The 21,302-nt window shown below is 36.4% G+C and overlaps 1 long non-coding RNA gene across 3 annotated transcripts in view; it reads right to left on the bottom strand.

Annotated features, from left to right (window-relative positions):
- The window catches only part of LOC145524472 (uncharacterized), a 517,399-nt gene that overhangs the window by 302,955 nt on the left and 193,142 nt on the right, over nt 1-21,302 (bottom strand). For all 3 annotated transcript variants that reach the window (XR_014067557.1, XR_014067559.1, XR_014067558.1), the window contains one exon: nt 11,869-11,953. This is a non-coding gene — a long non-coding RNA (uncharacterized LOC145524472). The remainder of the gene's footprint in view (nt 1-11,868; nt 11,954-21,302) is intronic.

Genomic DNA, 21,302 nt, shown 5'->3' with positions numbered 1-21,302 from the left:
TTTTATATTAATAGGGGACATCAGGTGATAGAGTATGCTGCTGCTGCTGCTGCTAAGTCACTTCAGTCGTGTCCGACTCTGTGCGACCCCATAGACGGCAGCCCACCAGGCTCCCCCGTCCCTGGGATTCTCCAGGCAAGAATACTGGAGTGGGTTACCATTTCCTTCTCCAATGCATGAAAGTGAAGAGTGAAAGTGAAGTCACTCAGTTGTGTCTGACTCCTAGCGACCCCAGGGACTGCAGCCTACAAGGTTCCTCCGTCCACGGGATTTTCCAGGCAAGAGTACTGGAGTGGGTTGCCATTGCCTTCTCCAGTGATACAGTATATTAGAAAGTTAAATACAGCTGTAGAAAAAAACAATGAAGGAAACCAGGGAGACCAAAAGGTGAGAGTAGAGGTTGGGAAGATTAATGTTGCTTTTTGAATACTCAGAGAAAATGTCACTGCAAGGGTAACATTTGGGCAGAGAATTGAAGAGGTGAAGAAGTAAGCCATGCAGACATGAGGAAAGGAATTCTAGCTATAGGGAACAGCAGATGCAAAAGAGGTTTCAAGTGTAAAATAAGTTGGTCATCTTCAGGAATAACAAAGAAGCCAGTGTAGCTGAAGTAGAATGAATGCAGGCAAGAGAAACAGGAGACAGGATCACAAAGTTAATAGGGTGCAGTCCATGTTGGGTCTTGTTGGCTATATTAAGGATAACATCAAAGTCAGTGTGTTTAGATCTAATATAATTTATTCATTTTAAAGTTTAAAAGAATATCCAGGAGTATATTTTAGAAATGAATGACTTGTTCATATATTCTTTGTCAAAATAAACATCTAATGCTTTTGAACAACTGAATCAATAAAATAATTACTGGCATCAATAATTGGTGGAAAATATACTTTAAAATGTCACTCTTTCCCAATTGGTATATTATAATTACCTAGGATTGTAATCCTCTTGCTGGTGGACTTTGGAATTTTGAAAATAAGTTAAATATATTCTGGCTAAAGTTGAGTAAACAATCTGTTGTGATGTATGTTAAAGTGACTGAGCTAATTAAGTCACATGTCCTATTGTAGAGCTGAGACAGCTTGATGCAAGTAAAAAAGGAGAAGCAAGATCATAATTTTATCTTGATATTTATTGCTTAATATCTTCAAAGTGTGCAATCAAAATTCTATTAATAGAAAATTTGACCCCCATGAAAACTTCTGGCTTGAAAATGGAAAATTCCAACCTTCACCTTTCCTTCACAGAAAATAACATCAAATTAACAAGGACAAAATCAAAGGCAAACAAAATATTTACTGAAACTCAGAGACAGCTGCAATTATGAATCACAAGTAAGTGCAAAAGCAGTAAAAAGTGCAGAATAAGAAGTGCAGAAAGATTACTAATAACTGTAGATCTCAGAAAAGGCTGGCAGAATGTACTGCTGCCTGGAGAGGAGAGGCAATCTGAGCTGCATGGCTATAATTTCTTGATCGGAAAAGCAGTAATGGAACACATGGGCTAGTGGCTGCAGGGTCCCTGGACCTGGTTTGGTTTTAAGAAACAGAGCAGGAAAGATCCAATTTAGCAATCCCACTGATGTGTAAGCATGGGTCAGTCTATCAGTAAACAGCTAGAAGAAGTGAACTCTCCATTGTGAGCAACCCAACAACTGCCAGGCTCTACTAACTGGGGTGAGGAAAATACTCAAAAAACACTTCAAAAAACTGAGTTATATCAAAATTTCTGCAAGTCTGCAGCATGAGCATGACCCATCCATCATGTTAAACACCTGTAAATTGCTAATCCAGTGACAGAAGGGACTGTTTCAGAATTTTGAAAAATTAGGAGAAACAAGTACAGGATATACTCTCTGGGTATTCCTGGCTGTAGACAATTGTTTCATCATTAACTTAGGAGTTTTATCTTCTGTGCTGGATGGAGAAGTCTTGAGGCTACTGTAAGAGAAAGACTGAAAGCCAGAGGCAGGAGGTTTAACTACGAAACTTTAGAAGATCAGAGAATTCCTGACTCCAGGAAACATTGATAGATATGATCTCACCCAAAAGTCTCCATACCTACACTGAAACCAAGCTCCACCCAAAAGCCAACAAGTTCCAGTGGAAGACACACCTTGCTAATTCTCCAAAAAACAGGAACACAACTCTTATCATTGAAAGAACTGCCCAAACCCATGACAAATCTATAGATGCCCCAAAACTCACTACTGGACACTTCATTGCATTCCAGAGAGAAGAGAAGAGATCCAGCTCCACCCACCAGAACACAGAGGCAAGCTCCCCCAACCAGGAAACCTTGACAAGCCACTACTCCAATCCCACTCACAGGGAGCAGATTCCACAATTAAGAGGAACCACAAATTTCCAGCCTGAAGAAAGGGCTGGAAACACAGCAATCTAAGCAAAATGAAAAGGCAGAGAAATATTTAGCAGGCAAAGGAACATGATAAAAACCCACCAAACCAAACAAAATAGGAGGGGATAGGGAGTCCACCTGGAAAAGAATTCAGAATAATGATAGTAAAGATGATCCAAAATCTTGAAAACAAAATGGAGTTACAGGTAAATAGACTAGAGACAAGGATTGAGAAGATGCAAGAAATACTTAACAAGGACCTAGAAGAAATAAAGAAGAGTCAATCAATAATGAACAATGCAATAACAGAATAAAAACACTCTGGAGGGAACTGACAGTAGAATAACTGATGCAGAAGAGCAGATAAATGAGGTGGAAAATAGAATGTGGAAATACATGAAGCAGAGGGGAAAGAAGAATTAAAAGAAATGAGAACAACCTCAGAGACCTCTGAGACAATGTTAAAAGCCCCAACATTTGAATCATAGGTGTCCCAGAAAAAGAAGACAAAAAGAAAGGGCATGAGAAAATACTTGAGGAGATGATAGTTGAAAACTTAACTAAAATGAGGAAGGAAATATCCACCCAAGTTCAAGAAACCTAGAAAGTCCCAAACAGGATAAACCTAAGGCACATATTAATCAAACTAACAAAGATCAAACACAAAGAGGAAATATAAAAGGAGCAAGGGAAAAGCAACAGATAACACACAAGGGGATCTCCATAAAGATAACAGCTGATCTTTCAATAGAAACTCTTCAGACTAGAAGGGAATGACAGGACATACTTAAAAGTGATGAAAGAGACAAACCTACAACCAAGATTACTCTACCCAGCAAGAATCTCATTCAGCTCTGAGGAGAAATCAAAAGCTTTACAGACAAAGCAAAAGCTGAGAGAATTCAGCGCCACCAAATCAGCTCTTCAACAAATGCTAAAGGATCTTCTCTAGACAGGAAAAATAGAAAAGGTTTATAAAAAGGAACCCAAAACAACAGAGTAAATGGTAATGGGATCACACTTATCAATAATTACTTGAAATATAAATGGGTTAAATGCTCTAGCCAAAAGACAAAGACTGGGCAAATGAATACAAAAACAAGACCCCTATATAAGCTGTCTACAAGAGACTCACCTTAAACCTGGGTACACATAGAGACTGAAAGTTGAGGACTGGAAAGATATTTCATGCAAATCGAAACCAGAAGAAAGCAGGATTAGCAATACTCATATCAGATAAAATAGACTTTGAAATAAAGACCATGATAAGAGACAAAGAAGGACACCAAATAATGATCAAAGGATCACTCCAAGAAGGTATAGCAATTATAAATATATATGCACCTTAGGAGCACCTCAATGTGTAAGTCAAATGCTAACAAGCATGAAAGGGGAAATTAATAGTAACACAATAATAGTGGGGGACTTTAATACCCCACTCACACCTATGGATAGATCAACCAAACGGAAAATTAGCAAGGAAACACAGCTTTAAATGATACAATGGACCAGTTAGACCTAACTGCTATCTATAGGGCATTTCACCAACAGATTTCACCCTTTTCTCAAGTGCACATGGAACATTCTCCAGGATAGACCACATCCTGGGCCATAAATCTAGCCTTGTTAAATTTTTTAAAAACCTGAAATGATTTCAAGCATCTTTTCTGATCACAATGTGGTAATATTAGATGTCAACTACAGGTGAAAAAATCTATTAAAAATACAAACATATGGAGGCTAAACAACATGCTTCTGAATAACCAACAGATAATGGAAGGGAAAAAAAAAAGGATATCAAAATATGCATAGAGAGAAATGAAAATGCAAACATGACAACCCAAAACCTGGGATTCAATAAAAGCAGTGCTAAGAAGGAGGTTCATAGCAATACAAGCCTACTTGAAGATACAAGAGAAACATCAAATAAACAACCTAACTTTACACCTAAAGCAATGAGAAAAAGAAGAAAAGAATAACCCTAAAGTTAGGAGAAGGAAAGAGATCATAAATATCAGAGCAGAAATAAGTGAAAAAGAAAGGAGGGAGACTATAGCAAAAATCAATCAAATCGAAAAAGCTGGTTCTTTGAGATGATGAATAGACAAACCATTAGCCAGACACATCAAGAAAAATAAGGAAGAAGAATGAAATCAATAAAATTACAAATGAAAATGGAGAAATCACAACAGACAACACAAAAATACAAAGGATCATAAGAGACTTCTATCGGCAGCTATATGCCATTAAAATGGACAACTTGGAAGAAATGGACAAATTCCTAGAAAAGCATAACTTTCCAAAACTGAACCAGGAAGAAAAAGAACATCTTAACAGACCCACCATAAGCAAGGAAATCAAAACTGTAATCAGAAATCTTCCAACAAACAAAAGCCCAGGACCAGATGGCTTCACAGCTGAATTCTACCAAAAATTTAGAGAAGAGCTAACACCTATCCTACTCAAACTCTTCCAGAAAATTGCAGAGGAAGGTAAACTCCCAAACTCATTCTAAGAGGCCACCATCACCCTAATTCCAAAATCAGACAAAAATGCCATAAAAAAAGAAAACTACAGGCCAATATCACTGATGAACATAGATGTAAAAATCCTCACCAAAATTCTAGCAAACAGAATCCAAAGGCATATTAAAAAGATCATGACCAAGTGGATTTTATCCCAGGGATGCAAGGATTCTTTGATATTTGCAAATCAATCAATGTGATATACCATATTAACAAATTGAAAAATAAAAACCACATGATTATCTCAACAGATGCAGAGAGAGCCTTTGACAAAATTCAACACCCATTTACAATAAAAACACTCCAGAAAACAGGCATAGAAGGAACATATCTCAACATAGTAAAAAGCTATATACCACAAACCCACAGCAAACATTATCCTCAATGGTGAAAAACTAAAAGCATTTCCCCTAAAGTCAGGAACAAGACAAGGGTGCCCACTCTCACCACTACTATTCAACATAGTTTTGGAAGTCCTAGCCACAGCAATCAGAGAAGAAAAATAGATGAATCCAGATTGGAAGAGAAGAAGTAAAACTCTCTGTTTGCAGATGACATGATCCTCTACATAGAAAACCTTAAAGACATCACCAGAAAATCACTAGAGATAATCAATGAGTATAGTACAGTTGCAGGATGTAAAATTAACACACAGAAATCCCTTGCAGTCCTATACACTAAAAATGAGAAAACAGAAAGAGCAATTAAGGAAACAACCCCATTCACCATTCCAATGAAAAGAATAAAATACTTAGGAATAAATTTACCTAAAGAAACACAAGATCTATAAAATATAAAACACTGATGAAAGAAATCAAAGATGAAACAAATAAATGGAGAAATATACCATGTTCATGGATTGGAAGAATCAATATAATGAAAATGAGTATACTACCCAAAGCAATCTATAGATCCAATGCAATTCCTATCAAGCTACCAATAGTATTTTTCACAGAACTAGAACAAATAATATCACAATTTGTAGGGAAACACAAAAAAACCTCCCATAGCCAAAGCAATCTTGAGAAAGAATAATGGAACTGAAGGAATTAACTTGCCAGACTTGAGACTATACTATAAAGCTACAGTCATCAAGACAGTATGGTATTGGCACAAAGACAGACATAGCAATCAATGGAACAAAATAAAAAGCCCACTGATAAACCTATGCACCTATGGATACCTTATTTTGACAAAGGAGGCAAAAATATACAATGGAGAAAAGACAATCTCTTCAACATGATGGGAAAACTGGTCAACCACATGTAAAAGAATGAAACCCAAATGTTCATTGCAGCACTGTTAGAACACTTTCTAACACCATACACAAAAATAAACTCAAAATGGATTAAAGATCTAAACATAAGACCAGAAACTATAAAACTCCTAGAGGAAAACATAGGCAGAACACTCTGACATAAATCAGAGCAAGATCCTCTGTGTCCCACCTCCCAGAGTAGTGGAAATAAAAACAAAAATAAACAAATGGTACCTAATTAAACTTAAAACCTTTTCCACAACAAAGGAAACTATAAGTAAGGTGAAAAGTTGGCCTTCTGAATGGGAGAAAATAATAGCAAATGAAAAAACTGACAAAGAATTCATCTCAAAAGTACACAAGCAGCTCATGCAACTCAAAACCAGATAAATAAACACCCCAATCAAAAAGTGGGCCAAAGAACAAAACAGACATTTATCCAAAGAAAATATACAGATGGCTAACAAACACATGAAAAGATGCTCATCATTCATTACAGAGAAATGCAAATCAAAACCACAATGAGGTACCATCTCACACTGGTCAGATGGCTGTCATCAAAATGCTAGAGAGGGTGTGGAGAAAAGGGAACCCTCTTACACTGTTGGTGGGAATGAAAACTAGTACAGCCACTATGGAGAATAGTGTGGAGATTCCTTAAAAAACTGGAAACAGAACTGCCATATGACCCAGCAATCCCACTGCTGGGCATACACACCAAGGAAACCAGAATTGAAAGAGACACATGTACCCAAATGTTCATTGCAGCACTGTTTACAATAGCCTGGACGTGGAAGCAGCCTAGATCTCCACTGGCATAGGAATGGATAAGGAAGTTGTGGTACATATACACAACGGAATATTACTCAGCTATACAAAAGAATGCATTTGAGCCAGTTCTAATGAGGTGGATAAAACTGCAGCCTATTATACAGAATGAAGTAAGTCAGGGAGAGAAACACCAACACAGTATATTAACACATACATATGGAATTCAGAAAGGTGGTAACTATGATCCTATATGCAAAGCAGCAAAAAAGACACAGATGTAAAGAACAGACTTTTGGACTATGTGGGGAAGGTGAGGGTGGGATTATTTGAGAGAATAGCATTGACACAAGTATATTACCATACACAAAATAGATAACCAGTGAAAATTAGATGCATGAAGCAGGGCATTCAAAATCAGTATTCTGGGACAACCCAGAAGGCTAAGGTGGGGAGGGGGTGGAGAGAGGTTCAGGACTGGGGGACACATGTGCACCCATGGCTGATACATGTCAGTGTATGACAAAAACCACCACAATATTGTAAAGGAATTAGCCTCCAATTAAAATAAATAAATTACTTATAAGAAAAAGAAAAGAAAGAAAAATTAACAGGCTTGATCTAAAGAAACATATAAACATTGTACCCAACAAATGAAAAACTATGCTATTTTTTTTTCAAGGAATATTTATTTAGAAGAACTGATTATATGTTAGATGTAAGCAATGCTCAATAAATTTCAAAGATTTAAGAAAAAAAAAGTACAGGATCTACATACACTTCCTGAAAAGAAAAATGAGAAAAGGAAAAGTAAAAAAAAGCAATCAAACAACATTCACCAGAAATCAGAGGAAATGTTACACAAATACTACACTATATGTTTACAAACTTTCAATGAGGTTATTGGGTTTATAGAGCAAAATAGAGAGAAGAGTTCAGGAGGAACAGGGCTAGATAAAAGAGGATGAAACATGAGCTAGAAGAGTTTAGGAAAGAATTGGAAGAATTTAAAAATCAAAGAAATGAACATGATACTATGCAAATTAGTACTAACAATGCTGAAGACACAGTAAAGAATGCAGAGTACCAGAATCTGAAAAAAAAACACAGCAAATAATAATAAAAAGTTTAAAAGTTTGAAAGAAAATGGTAGATATTGAATCTTAACAAAAGATACCCAACATACACATAACTGGCATTCCTATATTAAATTTTGATATGGAAATGGAATAAATGTTTAAAATAATAAAACTTCAAATATAAAAAAAATTACTTGAATTTTCAAATTATGACAGCAAACTGTGTCCCAGAAAAACCGATGCAAAACTGACCACATCAAGAAATAAAACTACTGGATCTAAAAGGTAAATAAACACATCACTGGACACTTAAGCAAAGAATATGATGTCACATTAAAAGAGAAAAATCGTCAAGATGGCCTTGTGAATTTCCAAAGATTTAACAAATAACTCAAGAATTGAAGCAATACCTGAAAGAATTCTTTAAGAAAGAAGCTAGGATCCAAGAAATGTGTACCAATCCCAAACAGCCCAACTATAAAGCCACCTAACAAATATTTCTAAAGACGAAGGATCTTCAACTATTAAACCAAATAACCCTTTTTCTAAAACTTACCAGAGGATGGTTTAACCAGTAAAAGATTGAATTAATAAAAAACAGAGCAAAAACCTTGGTATCAAGGAAAGAGTAATAAAAATAAGTCTAAGGATTTCAAAAAGAAAGAATTATATTTGAAAACAAAAAGGAGTAGAATAAATAAATCCAATTGCTGCCTCCCTGGGAAAAATGATAATAATATCAATAATAACAGTAATAGTAACTAACACTGTACTTAAAAACACATTTCTTGTCAACTCAAGCAATTATATACAGTAAGTAGCATATTACTCCTTTCTAGCAATGGGAAACACTGAAGCCAAGGAAATTTCTCCAAGGTCTCAGAGATTGGACAATGCTTTTAACCATTGGTTTTGCTTTGTTTTTGAGGTATATTAACATACAGCATTATATTAGTTTCAGGTGTACAACATAGTGCCTCAAAATTTGTGCATATTCTGAAATGACCACAATAATCTTACTTAACACCCATCACCATACATAAATACAGGTTTTTTTTTTCTTGTGATGAGAACTTTTAAGATTTATTCCCTTAGAACTTTCAAATATGCAATGCAGTATTATTAACTAGAGATGCCATGCTATACACTACATTGTATATGTAGTGGTGGTGGTAGTTTAGTCGCTAAGTCATGTCCACTCTTGTGACTCCATCGTCTGTAGCCTGCTAGGATCCTCTGTCAATGGGATTCTCCAGGTAAGAATACTGGAGTGGGTTGCCATTTCCTTCTCTTAGGTATATGTAGTACATGAACCTAGTTATACTACTTCACCAACAATATTTTAGCTGCATTAATATATTTTTAAAGGGCCATGAGAAAGGAAGGAGAGAAAACACACTTTAACAAACTAAGAAATTCTGAGGAACCAACAAAGTATAGTTACAGGAGAAAGAAAAGAATTCTAAAAGTGCTTTGCTCACCCAAGTTTATGCAAAAATTTTGGAGAATTTGAATGAGGAAGTCACATTTTTAGGGATGGATAATTTATTTAAATTTGCTCCAAAAGGAAAAGAAGCTGTAAGTGGGCTAATTTTGTTATTAAAAGCAATAGGAAAACTTGCCAAGCAGCTACCTCCAAAGATGCCATCCAAGCCAAGACTATTAAAAACTCAACTGAACAATTATGGAAAAGAAAATTCCAGTGACATATGTATTTTCACAAAGCATAGAAGGAAAAAAAAAAAACAACTTCTAGTTATTTTAAATTAAGCTGGAATTACACTACTACCAAAATCTGACAGAGTAGAAAGATAAAACAAAATCACAATCTCATTTATGAATACAGCAACAAAGATTTAATAACATATTTTAGAAAAAATACAATGCAATATTAAAAGAATATTACACAATATCAAAGATGTTTATATCAGGAAATCTCCTAATCAGTTAACTTTAATTTATCCTGGATAATCTTCATGACTTGATTGAATCTATTCAGAGGCCAAAAAAAGCAGGGCTGAGATTTCTCTGAGAGAAAAAAGAAATTCCACCTGTGGAAAACAGCTTCTGACTGTGCCTGTGGAGTTCCATTCTTTTCATAATACTCCTTTCCTGACTACTGACAGGCAGTAGCCCCAGCGCATACCAGTGAGTTTGAGTCTGCCCATTGCATTCTCTTGACTGGTTGCCATAGAAATTCTGGGCTTTCTTAGCCGGACTCCACAATCACGTAAGAGAATGCCATGTGATAAATCTCTATATATACATATGTTGCATGGATTATATATATAATATATATATATTATATATATATATATAATATATATATATTATATATATATATATAATATATATACACACACACAAATATATACAGGGGAGATTTGAGATAGAATATCTATCTTTCTGCCACTCTCAGTTTTGCCACTTTGGTTGAACCCTGGCTGATACAGGAGGGTGACAGACCTAGGAGGGAAATACTTCTGTGATCTTTAGAATTGGAAAAAAAGTAAACATATTACTAGTATCTTCCAACAAATAACCGAGTAAATTTAGAAAATGTGCCCTAAACACAAAGTATTAGAACTTATTCATCAATGAATAAAGAGTAAGCCTTTTAAAAAGGACTACAAATTACTATTTTGCTATTTTCTATCAAAATTCTATTTCTCAAGACCTTGTTATTTGTTTGCATACACATGGTTTTATTCCCAATTCTATCCCAAGTGTCCATCATTTTAAAACTATTTGTGTTGGAAATCTGTCATCTCTCTTGGCACATAAAATTAGCATTGGCTTACCCTAGCACTCTACCCTTCCCTCCTAGCACGAATCCGCCCTTCATCTTTTGACTTGTCTTGCCCACCTCTCTGCCAACAACAGTACAGAATGGTAGAGAGCCCTGTCTTTAGCGTGGGGACATCTGGGTTTCAATATAACCTTAACATTTAATGATTTTATGAGCAACATTTATTGAAACTATTTTGAGTTTCAGGATCATCTTCCATGTAATGGCACTAGTAATAGCTGCTCTGTCCACACCAAGTGACATCAATAAACACAGAAGCTTTTGCAAACATTAGATGCTAAGTAAATACAAATTATTGTTCTTCCTATTGTTAGTTATTTTACATCAGAGTCTATTTCTACTTGAACTTAGGTTGTAAATAAAAATAAAGAGAAAGGAAAGAAAGCATCTTCAGTTATCCGATGAGTGTATGATCTGTGTAGGCTGCTTTCCATATGTAACTTCATTTAAGACAGCAGCCCTGGAGGGTAGATTAACTCTATCAGAGTGCCAGAACTAGTCAGGAGAGAAGATGAACTGCAAAAATATAACTGTCTTACTTTAAAGTTGGTATTCCAAAGGAATGACCACACAAAAACTTTCCCTTGCTTATTTATATGCTACAGCCTAAACAGTTATTAAAAATTACCCAAATCCTTAAATCCAAAGTACTATAAGATTAAAATTAGTTAAAACAAATTTCAACATCAGAACTTCAATTAATGTTTTTTCTTTTAACTGAACCAGGAAGAAATAGAAAATCTTAACAGACCCATCACAAGCACGGAAATTGAAACAGTAATCAGAAATCTTCCAACAAACAAAAGCCCAGGACCAGATGGCTTCACAGCTGAATTCTACCAAAAATTTAGAAAAGAGCTAACACCCATCCTACACAAACTCTTCCAGAAAATTGCAGAGGAAGGTAAACTTCCAAACGCATTCTAAGAGGCCACTATCACCCTAATACCAAAACCAAAGATGCCACAAAAACAGAAAACTACAGGCCAATATCACTGATGAACACAGATGCAAAACTCCTTAACAAAATTCTAGCAAACAGAATCCAACAACATAATAAAAGGATCATACCTCATGACCAAGCGGGCTTTATCCCAGGGATGCAAGGATCTTCAATATTCAAAAATCAATCAATGGGATACACCATATTAACAAACTGAAAGATAAAAACCATATGATTATCTCAGTAGATGCAGAGAAAGCCTTTGACAAAATTCAACATCCATTTATGATAAAAACCTTCCAGAGAGCAGGCATAGAAGGAACATACCTCAACATTACAAAAGCCATATATGATAAACCCACAGCAAACATTATCCTCAATGGTGAAAAATTGAAAGCATTTCCCCTAAAATCAGGAACAAGACAAGGGTGCCCACTCTCACCACTACTATTCAACATAGTTTTGGAAGTCCTAGCCACAGCAATCAGAGAAGAAAAAGAAATAAAAGGAATCCAGATTGGAAAAGAAGTAAAACACTCACTGTTTGCAGATGACATGATCCTCTATATAGAAAACCCTAAAGACTCCACCAGAAAATTGCTAGAGCTAATCAATGAATATAGTAAAGTTGCAGGATATAAAATTAACACACAGAAATCCCTTACATTCCTATACACTAACAATGAGAAAACAGAAAGAGAAATTAAGGAAACAATCCCATTCACCACTGCAACAAAAATAATAAAATACTTAGGAATAAATCTACCTAAGGAGACAAAAGACCTATATATAGAAAACTATAAAACACTGCTGAAAGAAATTAAAGATGACACAAATAGATGGAGAAATATACAATGTTCATTGATTGGAAGAATCAATATAGTGAAAATGAGTATACTACCCAAAGCAATCTATAGATTCAATGCAATCCCTAGCAAGCTACCAATGATATTTTTCACAGAACTAGAACAACTCATTTCACAATTTGTATGGAAATACAAAAAACCTTAAATAGCCAATGCAATCTTGAGAAAGAAGAATGGAACAGGTTGAATTAACCTGCCTGACTTCAGACTATACTACAAAGCTACAGTCATCAAGACAGTATGGTACTGGCACAAAGATAGAAATATAGATCAATGGAACAAAATAGAAAGTCTAGAGATAAATCCACGCACCAATGAACACCTTATTTTTTGACAAAGGAGGCAAGAATATACAATGGACAAAAGACAATCCCTTTACCAAGTGGTGCTGGGAAAATAGGTCAACCACATGTAAGAGAATGAAACTAGAACACTTTCTAACACCATACACAAAAATAAACTCAAAATGGATTAAAGATCTAAACGTAAGACCAGAAACTATTAAACTCCTAGAGGAAAACATAGGCAAAACACTCCCTGACATAAATCACGGCAGGATCCTCTATGACCCACCTCCCAGAGTCTTGAAAATAAAAGCAAAAATAAACAAATGGGACCTAATTAAACTTAAAAGCTTTTGCACAAAGAAGGAAACTATAAGCAAAGTGAAAAGACAGTCTTCAGAATGGGAGAAAATAATAGCAAACGAAGCAATGGACAAAGAATTAATCTCAAAAATATACAAGCAGCTCCTGCAGCTCAATTCCAGAAAAATAAACGACCCAATCAAAAAATGGGCCAAAGAACTAAACAGACACTTCTCCAAAGAAAACATACAGATGGCTAACAAACACATGAAAGGTTGCTCAACATCATTCATCATCAGAGAAATGCAAATCAAAACCACAGTGAGGTACCTTCTTACACTGGTCAGCATGGCTGCTATCCAAAAGTCTACAAACAATAAATGCTGGAGAGGGTGTGGAGAAAAGAGAACTCTCTTACACTGCTGGTGGGAATGCAAACTAGTACAGCCACTATGGAGAACAGAGTGAAGATTCCTTAAAAAAACTGGAAACAGAACTGCCATATGACCCAGCAATCCCACTGCTGGGCACACACACTGAGGAAACCAGAATTGAAAGAGACACACATATGCCAATGTTCATTGCCGCACTGTTTATAATAGCCAGGACATGGAAGCAACCTAGATGTCCATTGGCAGATGAATGGATAAGAAAGTTGTGGTACATATATACAACGGAAGATTACTCAGCTATTAAAAAGAATGCATTTGAATCAGTTCTAATGAGGTGGATAAAACTGGAGCCTATTATACAGAGTAAGGTAAGTCAGAAAGAAAAACACCAATACAGTGTATTAATGCACATATATGGAATTTAGAAAGATGGTAATGATGACCCTATATGCGAGGCAGCAAAAGAGACACAGATGTAAATCACAGATATTGGACTCTGTGTGAGAAGGCAAATGTGGGATGATTTGAGAGAATAGCATTGAAACATGTATATTATCATATGTGAAATAGATCACCAGTCCAGGTTCGATGCATGAGATAGGGTGCTCAGGGCTGGTGCACTGGGATGACCCTGAGGGATGGGATGGAGAGGAAGGTGGGGGGGGGGGCTCAGGATGGGAAACACATGTATACCCATGGCTGATTCATGTCAATGTATGGCAAAACTGACTACAATACTGTAATTAGCCTCCAATTAAAAATAATTAAATTGATTTTTTTAAATAAATAAAATTTTGTTTTTCTTGTTGTTTTACATATTTGACTGCAAAAAAAATTGTTTTTAATTTTTACAGTCTTGTATTTTCTTGGTTCAATTTGATAAGAAAAGATAAATCAAATTGGTATCCTAAGATTGCAATAAACCTTCTATGGGTGGACAGACAAACACTAAACACTTTATTCAAAATGATTCTGCTCACAGCCTTGAGGATTTTCTCAGCAATAAGTTTACTTTAAAAACACCTTTTTAAAAATCCTTCATATTTACTATAGATTCATTCTAATTTGACAAAAATTGGGATAATATAAGGCAGGCATCATTTTTTTTTCTGAGTATGAAATGATACTACAGATGTATAGTTTTGCTGAATGACCATTTCCTCTGGATAACCTTATTGTAAAGTGAAAATATCTATTCATTGAAAAACTATCTTTACTTTTGAATCTATATATTAATCTATTATTGTGATTCTTATAATTGGATTTATATTTTAGATTCAGACTAAACTAAGTAATTTGAGTCCCTGTGCTGTGCTAAGTTGTGTCAGCCATGTCCAACTCTTTGAGACCCTAACGACTGTAGCCCGCCAGGCTCCTCTGTCCACGGGATTCTCCAGACAAGAATACTGAAGTGGACTGCCATGTCCTCCTCCAGGGGATCTTCCTGATCCGGGGATCAAACCCTTATCTCTTACGTCTCCAGCACGGGCAGGTGGGTTCTTTACCGCTTGGGTCACTTGGGAAGCCCATTTGAGTGCCTACTATGTGCCATATGATCTTATATCATTTCATCAATCTTCATTACAATATTTTGTCATAATGCTAATTTTTCTTGGTAAGTAAACAGGCACAGAGTCACAGAGAATAACTAAAGCTGAATCTACCTCGCTGACCGGGCCAGAACTTTTCAATATAATTAGAATGATCTGCTTCTTAACACCTTCAATCTGGGAGACCAGTTCCCTTCCAAGGCAAACCATTCAAAATCACAGTAATCCCAGTCTGTGCCTCAATCACTAATGCCAAAGAAGCTGAAGCTGAATGGTTCTATGAAGACTTACAAGACCTTCTGGAACACCCCCAAAAGATGTCCTTTATATCCTAAGGGACTGGAATGCAAAAGCAGGAAGTCAAGAGATACCTGGAGTAACAGGTAAGCTTGGCCTTGGAGTTCAAAATGAAGCAGGGAAAAGGATAACAGTACTCTGCCAAGAGAACACACTTGTCAGAGCAAACACCGTCTTTCAACAACAAAAGAGATGACTCTGCATATGGACATTGTCAGATTGTCAATACTGAAATCAGACTGATTGTATCCTTTGCAGCTGAAGACTGAGAAGCTCTATACAGTCAGCAAAACCAGACCTGGAGCTGACTGTGGCTCAGATCATGAACTCCTCATTGCAAAAGTCAGACTTATATTGAAGAAAGAAAGGAAAAACCACTAGGCCATTCAGGTATGACCTAAATCAAATCCCATATGATTATACAGTGGAAGTAACAAATAGATTCAAGATCTGATAGACAGAGTGCCTGAAGAAATATGGACAGAGGCTCATATCATTATACAGGAGGAGGTGATCAAGACTATCCTCAAGAAAAAGAAATGAAAAAAGGCAAAATGGTTGTCAGAGGAGGCCTTACAAATAGCTGAGAAGAGAAATGAAAGTCAAAGGAGAAAAGGTAAAATATACCCAACTGAATGCAGAGTTCCAAAGAAGAGCAAGGAGAGATAAGAAAGCCTTCCTCAGGGATCAGTGCAAAGAAATAGAGGAAAACAATAGAATAGGAAGGACTAGAGATCCTTCGAGAAAATTAGATACACTAAGGGAGCATTTCATGTAAAGAAGGGCACGATAAAGGACAGAAATGGTATGGACCTAACAGAATCAGAAGATATTAAGAAGAGGTGGCAAGAATACACAGAAGAATTATACAAAAAAGATCTTCACGACCCAGATAATCACGACGGTGTGATCACTCACCTAGAGCCAGACATCCTGGAGTGCGATATCAAGTGGGCCTTAGGAAGCATCACTACGAACAAAGCTAGTGGAGGTGATGGAATTACAGCTGAGCTATTTCAAATCCTAAAAGATGATGCTGTGAAAGTGTTGCACTCAATATGCCAACAAATTTGGGAAACTCAGCAGTGGCCAGAGGACTGGAAAAGGTCAGTTTTCATCCCAATCCCAAGGAAAAGCAATGCCAAAGATCATTCAAACTACCACACAATTGCACTCATTTCACATGCTAGCAATGTAATGTTGAAAATTCTTCAAGCTAGGCTTCAACAGTATGTGACCTGAGAACTTCCAGATGTTCAATCTGGATTTAGAAAAGGCAGAGGCACCAGAGATCAAATTACCAAAATCCGTTGGATCATAGAAAAAGCAAGAGAGTTCCAGAAAAACATCTACTTCTGCTTCATTGACTATTCTTAAGCCTTTGTCTGTGTGGATCACAACAAACTGTGGAAAATTCTTCAAGAGACAAGAATACCAGACCACCTTACCTGCCTCCTGAGAAATCTGTATTCAGGTGAAGAAGTAACACTTAGAACCAGACACAGAACAACGGACTGGTTCAAAATTGGGAAAGGAGTACATCAAGGCTCTATATTGTCACCCTGCTTATTTAACTTATATGCAGAGTACATCATGTGAAATGCCGGCCTGGATTAAGCACAAGCTCGAATCAAGATTTCCAGGAGAAATATCAATAACCTCAGATATGCAGATAACACCACCCTTATGGCAGTAGGTGAACAGGAACTAAAGGGCCTCTTAATTAAGGTGAAAGACGAGAATGAAAAAGCTGGTTTAAAATTCAACATTCAAAAAACTTAGATCATGGGATCCAGTCCCATTACTTCATGATAAATAGATGGGAAAACAATAGAAACAGTGACAGACTATTTTCTTGGGCTCCAAAATCACTGAAGATGGTGACTGCAGCCATGCAATTAAAAGACACTTTCTCCTTGGAAGAAAAGCTATGACCAAGCTAGACAACATATTAAAAAGCAGAGACATTACTTTACCAACAAAGGTCCATCTAGTCAAAGCTATGGTTTTTCCAGTAGTCATGTATGGATGATGTTGGACCATAAAGAAGGCTGAGTGCTGAAGAAGTATGCTTTTGAACTGTGGTGTTGGAGAAGACTCTTGAGAGTCTCTCAGACTGCAAGGAGATCAAACCAGTCAATCCTAAAGGAAATAAATCCCAAATATTCATTGGAAGGACTGATGCTGAAGCTGACGCTCCAATACTTGCCCACCTGAGGTGAAGAACTGACTCAGTAGAAAAGACCCTGATGCCGGGAAACACTGAAGGCAGGAGGAGAGAGGGATGACAGAGGAGGAGATGGTTGGATGTAATCACTGTCTCAATGGACATGAGTTTGGGCAAGCTCCAGGAAATGGTGAAGGACAGTGAAGCCTGGCTTGCTGTAGTCCATGGAGTCACAAAGAGTCGGACACTACTAAGCTACTGAACAACAACAGCCTGCCTCTAGTTTCTTAATCAGTTGTCCTACAAATGGAAGACAACAGGGACCTGTTTAAGTGACTTTTTGTTTATAATATTCCCCTTCTCTAAACCTTATAACTGTTCTCAATCTATTTTAAAGTCAATTCTTTGAAGCAGAAAGCTAACAGTTATTTGATTACTTGATTACTATTTGACACTACTTATTTTCCAAATCATATCACTCAGAATTCTGTCCCCTAAAAATACCGAGCCTCCTGCCTATTTCCTACCATTCCTTCAGAAATCTGTTTCAAGTTCAAATCTTCCCTAAAGCTATTTCAGATAAGACAAAAGCCCCCTACCATGCATGTGTATTCACTCCCTCGTGTGCACACATAAATACCTATAACTGCTCATGTATGTGTATTGTGGGCTTTTTTAATTGATGGTGGTGTTGCATTTATTGTACTTCAATCCTTTGTAAACATATGTGAAATATTGTAAACTAGAAGGCATTTGTAAATTTCAGTTGCCATCCTCTTTATTTTCTTCTGATTATAAGCACCTTGAGGGCAGTGTTGCCATTTTTAGTTCACCACCTGGCTTGTTATGGTTCTTCTAATATGGCAGGTGTTCAATAAATCCCATTGAATAAGGACCTGTGGTTGACTGATTAACTTCTTGGCAAATGAAACATATTTAATATTCCCCTTGAGTTCACAAATGGTTTATGCACTTCACAAAGGACCATACTCAGAATCATTCTGGCCTTACAAGTATATGACCAACAACTTTTAAGTACTACAATATTAAGGGGCCCTAAAATGAAGACTGTCTCCTATCCACATGGAGTGTTTTCGTTTATATTACCCTATTATTGCACACATATCAGACTGGAATATGGTTTACACACTGGAACCTCCAACCTCCAACCAAGCAGTCGTGCACTGGTCTTTGTGTGCTCGCTGTTCTGTGTGAATCACGGATTAGAACTACAGCCTTTCTGACCTGCAATAAAACTCACACGTTTCCTTAAACATATGCTACTATACAATGAATTTCATTGAAGGAAAAAGTGAACAGGAATTCTACCTGACTGATTCTTTTCAGCTTTGGGGGGCTATGGTTAGTAAGATCAAATAATGCCAGTTATGTCAGGTAGTGCCAGGAACTTCAGGTCTCCATAAATTCTGATCCTGGAAATTGCATGACAGAATTAGGAAGAATATTTTTCTCTGTCAAGACTTCAGACTCTTTTTAAACTTTGGGCCCTTCTACTCAACTTTCTGTTACTTCTCAGACAAAGCAAAAGCAAAAGTCATATTTAAAGAGAGGAAGTGGCACAACATAAATGGCTGGAAATAAAGCTCACTACTGGAAAATGCCCTTTAATAGTTTCCACTAGAATATTACACTGGGTTTTCTTTGTTTTTCTTTTTTATAAGACCAGGTTTTGGAAAATAAGTATCATCTATAAACACATGAACATATGATAAGGGCTAATCTGCATAGACTAATTCTTATTAAGATTACTATACGGGAGAATTCTAAAATCAGCTTCTGTATATACATTTCTATCATTTTCAAAGTTTTTTAAGAAAAAGGATCTTATTTATCTATCACCAAAAAATACTGCTACAGAACTCAATTTTCTCACCATACAGCAGAGGTATATACATGCAAATATTATTAATTCTGTGCCTTTTTCTACACAAAAACCCAGAGAAGGCAATATCTCAATTTTAAAATATACACATTTTATGTACACTTCATCCGTTTTCTCAAGGAAGTATTTTTGAGAAAATGGATGAAAGTGTACATACAAGAGACGCGTGTACCCCAATGTTCATCACAGCACTGTTTACAATAGCCAGGACATGGAAGCAACCTAGATGTCCATCAGCAGACGAATGGATAAGGAAGCTGTGGTACATATACACAATGGAATATTACTCAGCCATTAAAAAAAATACATTTGAATCGGTTCTACTGAGATGGATGAAACTGGAGCCCATTATACAGACTGAAGTAAGCCAGAAAGAAAAACAACAATACAGTATACTAATGCATATATATGGAATTTGAAAGATGGTAACGATAACCCTATATGCGAGACAGAATAAGAGACACAGATGCATAGAACAATTTTATGGACTCTGAGGGAGAAGGTGAGGGTGGGACGTTCTGGGAGAATAGCATTGAAACATGTATATTATCATATGTGAAACAGAACACCATTCCATGTTCGATGCATGAGACAAGGGCTCAGGGCCGGGGCAATGGGATGACCCAGAGGGATGGGATGGGGAGGGAGGTGGGTGGGGGGTCCAGGAAGGGGAACACATGTAAACACATGGCTGATTCATGTCAATGTATGGCAAAAACTATTACAATATTGTAAAGTAATTAGCCCCCAACTAAAATAAATAAATTTATAAAAAATATATATATATATACACATTTTATGTACACTTTCATCCATTTTCTCAAGGAAGTATTTTTACAAGTTACATAATATTCATTTGCTTCTATCCTAAACACCTTCAAAGCACTTCTAATTTTCTTGACTTAATGATAGTAGACAGTGATGAGGCAAAATAATTTTATCCCATTATTAATTATGGTATCGATTTTAACATCCTTTAAAAATCATTTAAAAAATCAACCTACTTCAGCTTTTAAGAACAGTTTTAAGTTTACAGAAAAAATGTGCAGAAAGTACACAGAGTTCCTGTACAATATTCCCTTCCCCAGTCTCCCCCATTATTGACATCTTGCTTTGGTGTGGCACATTTACAATATACTTTTAAAATATGTTTTGGGTAAAGTGAATATTAAGGACTAGGCGACACTTAATAGATACTGAAAGTGCATTATTTTTAAAAGAAAGTTTTACCTTTATATTAAAAGTACACAAAAGAGACATATATACAGTTGTGACTATATTTTTCTACAAAAGATATAAATAGAACATACATAATCCTTCCCATTTTCATGATGTTTTATAAAATTTTAAGTCTGCTCTGAAGCTTTCTTTTAAAAATATATGCACACAACAGTTTGTTTATTTTCTAAGGCCCACATGGGCCCTTTACTTCACAATATGCTAATTGCTCTGACTTTGGCCCAGGCTCTTTGCTGGGCTGCCTGCCTCGCTCTGCCTGCTACATCTGTGTTTACATGTATAACGGGATCACTCAGAGCCCTGCTGCAGATCCTTTCAGCTTCCTTCAAGACAAGGCCTCAAGGAATCCAACCTAAGTCCAAGTCACCCAGATCAGTTACTCTAAAAACCTTACCCTGGTTGGGTCTCCCTTCCACTGACATTTTGATGCAAAATTGCAGGCAACCTATTCCCTCAATTGACGATACAAGGTTTGTAGAGGTGTGAATTCAAAGTTTGTTGATAAATTACTGTACAAGACCTTCACTATTAATTTTTATCTGGAGACAGTAAAATAGTAAA

This window comes from Giraffa tippelskirchi, chromosome 10 (genome assembly GCF_054371585.1).
Source record: "Giraffa tippelskirchi isolate mGirTip1 chromosome 10, T2T-mGirTip1v1.2.pri, whole genome shotgun sequence".
In the NCBI taxonomy this organism is placed as follows: domain Eukaryota; kingdom Metazoa; phylum Chordata; class Mammalia; order Artiodactyla; family Giraffidae; genus Giraffa; species Giraffa tippelskirchi.
This window is presented reverse-complemented; position numbering and strand designations above follow the sequence as displayed.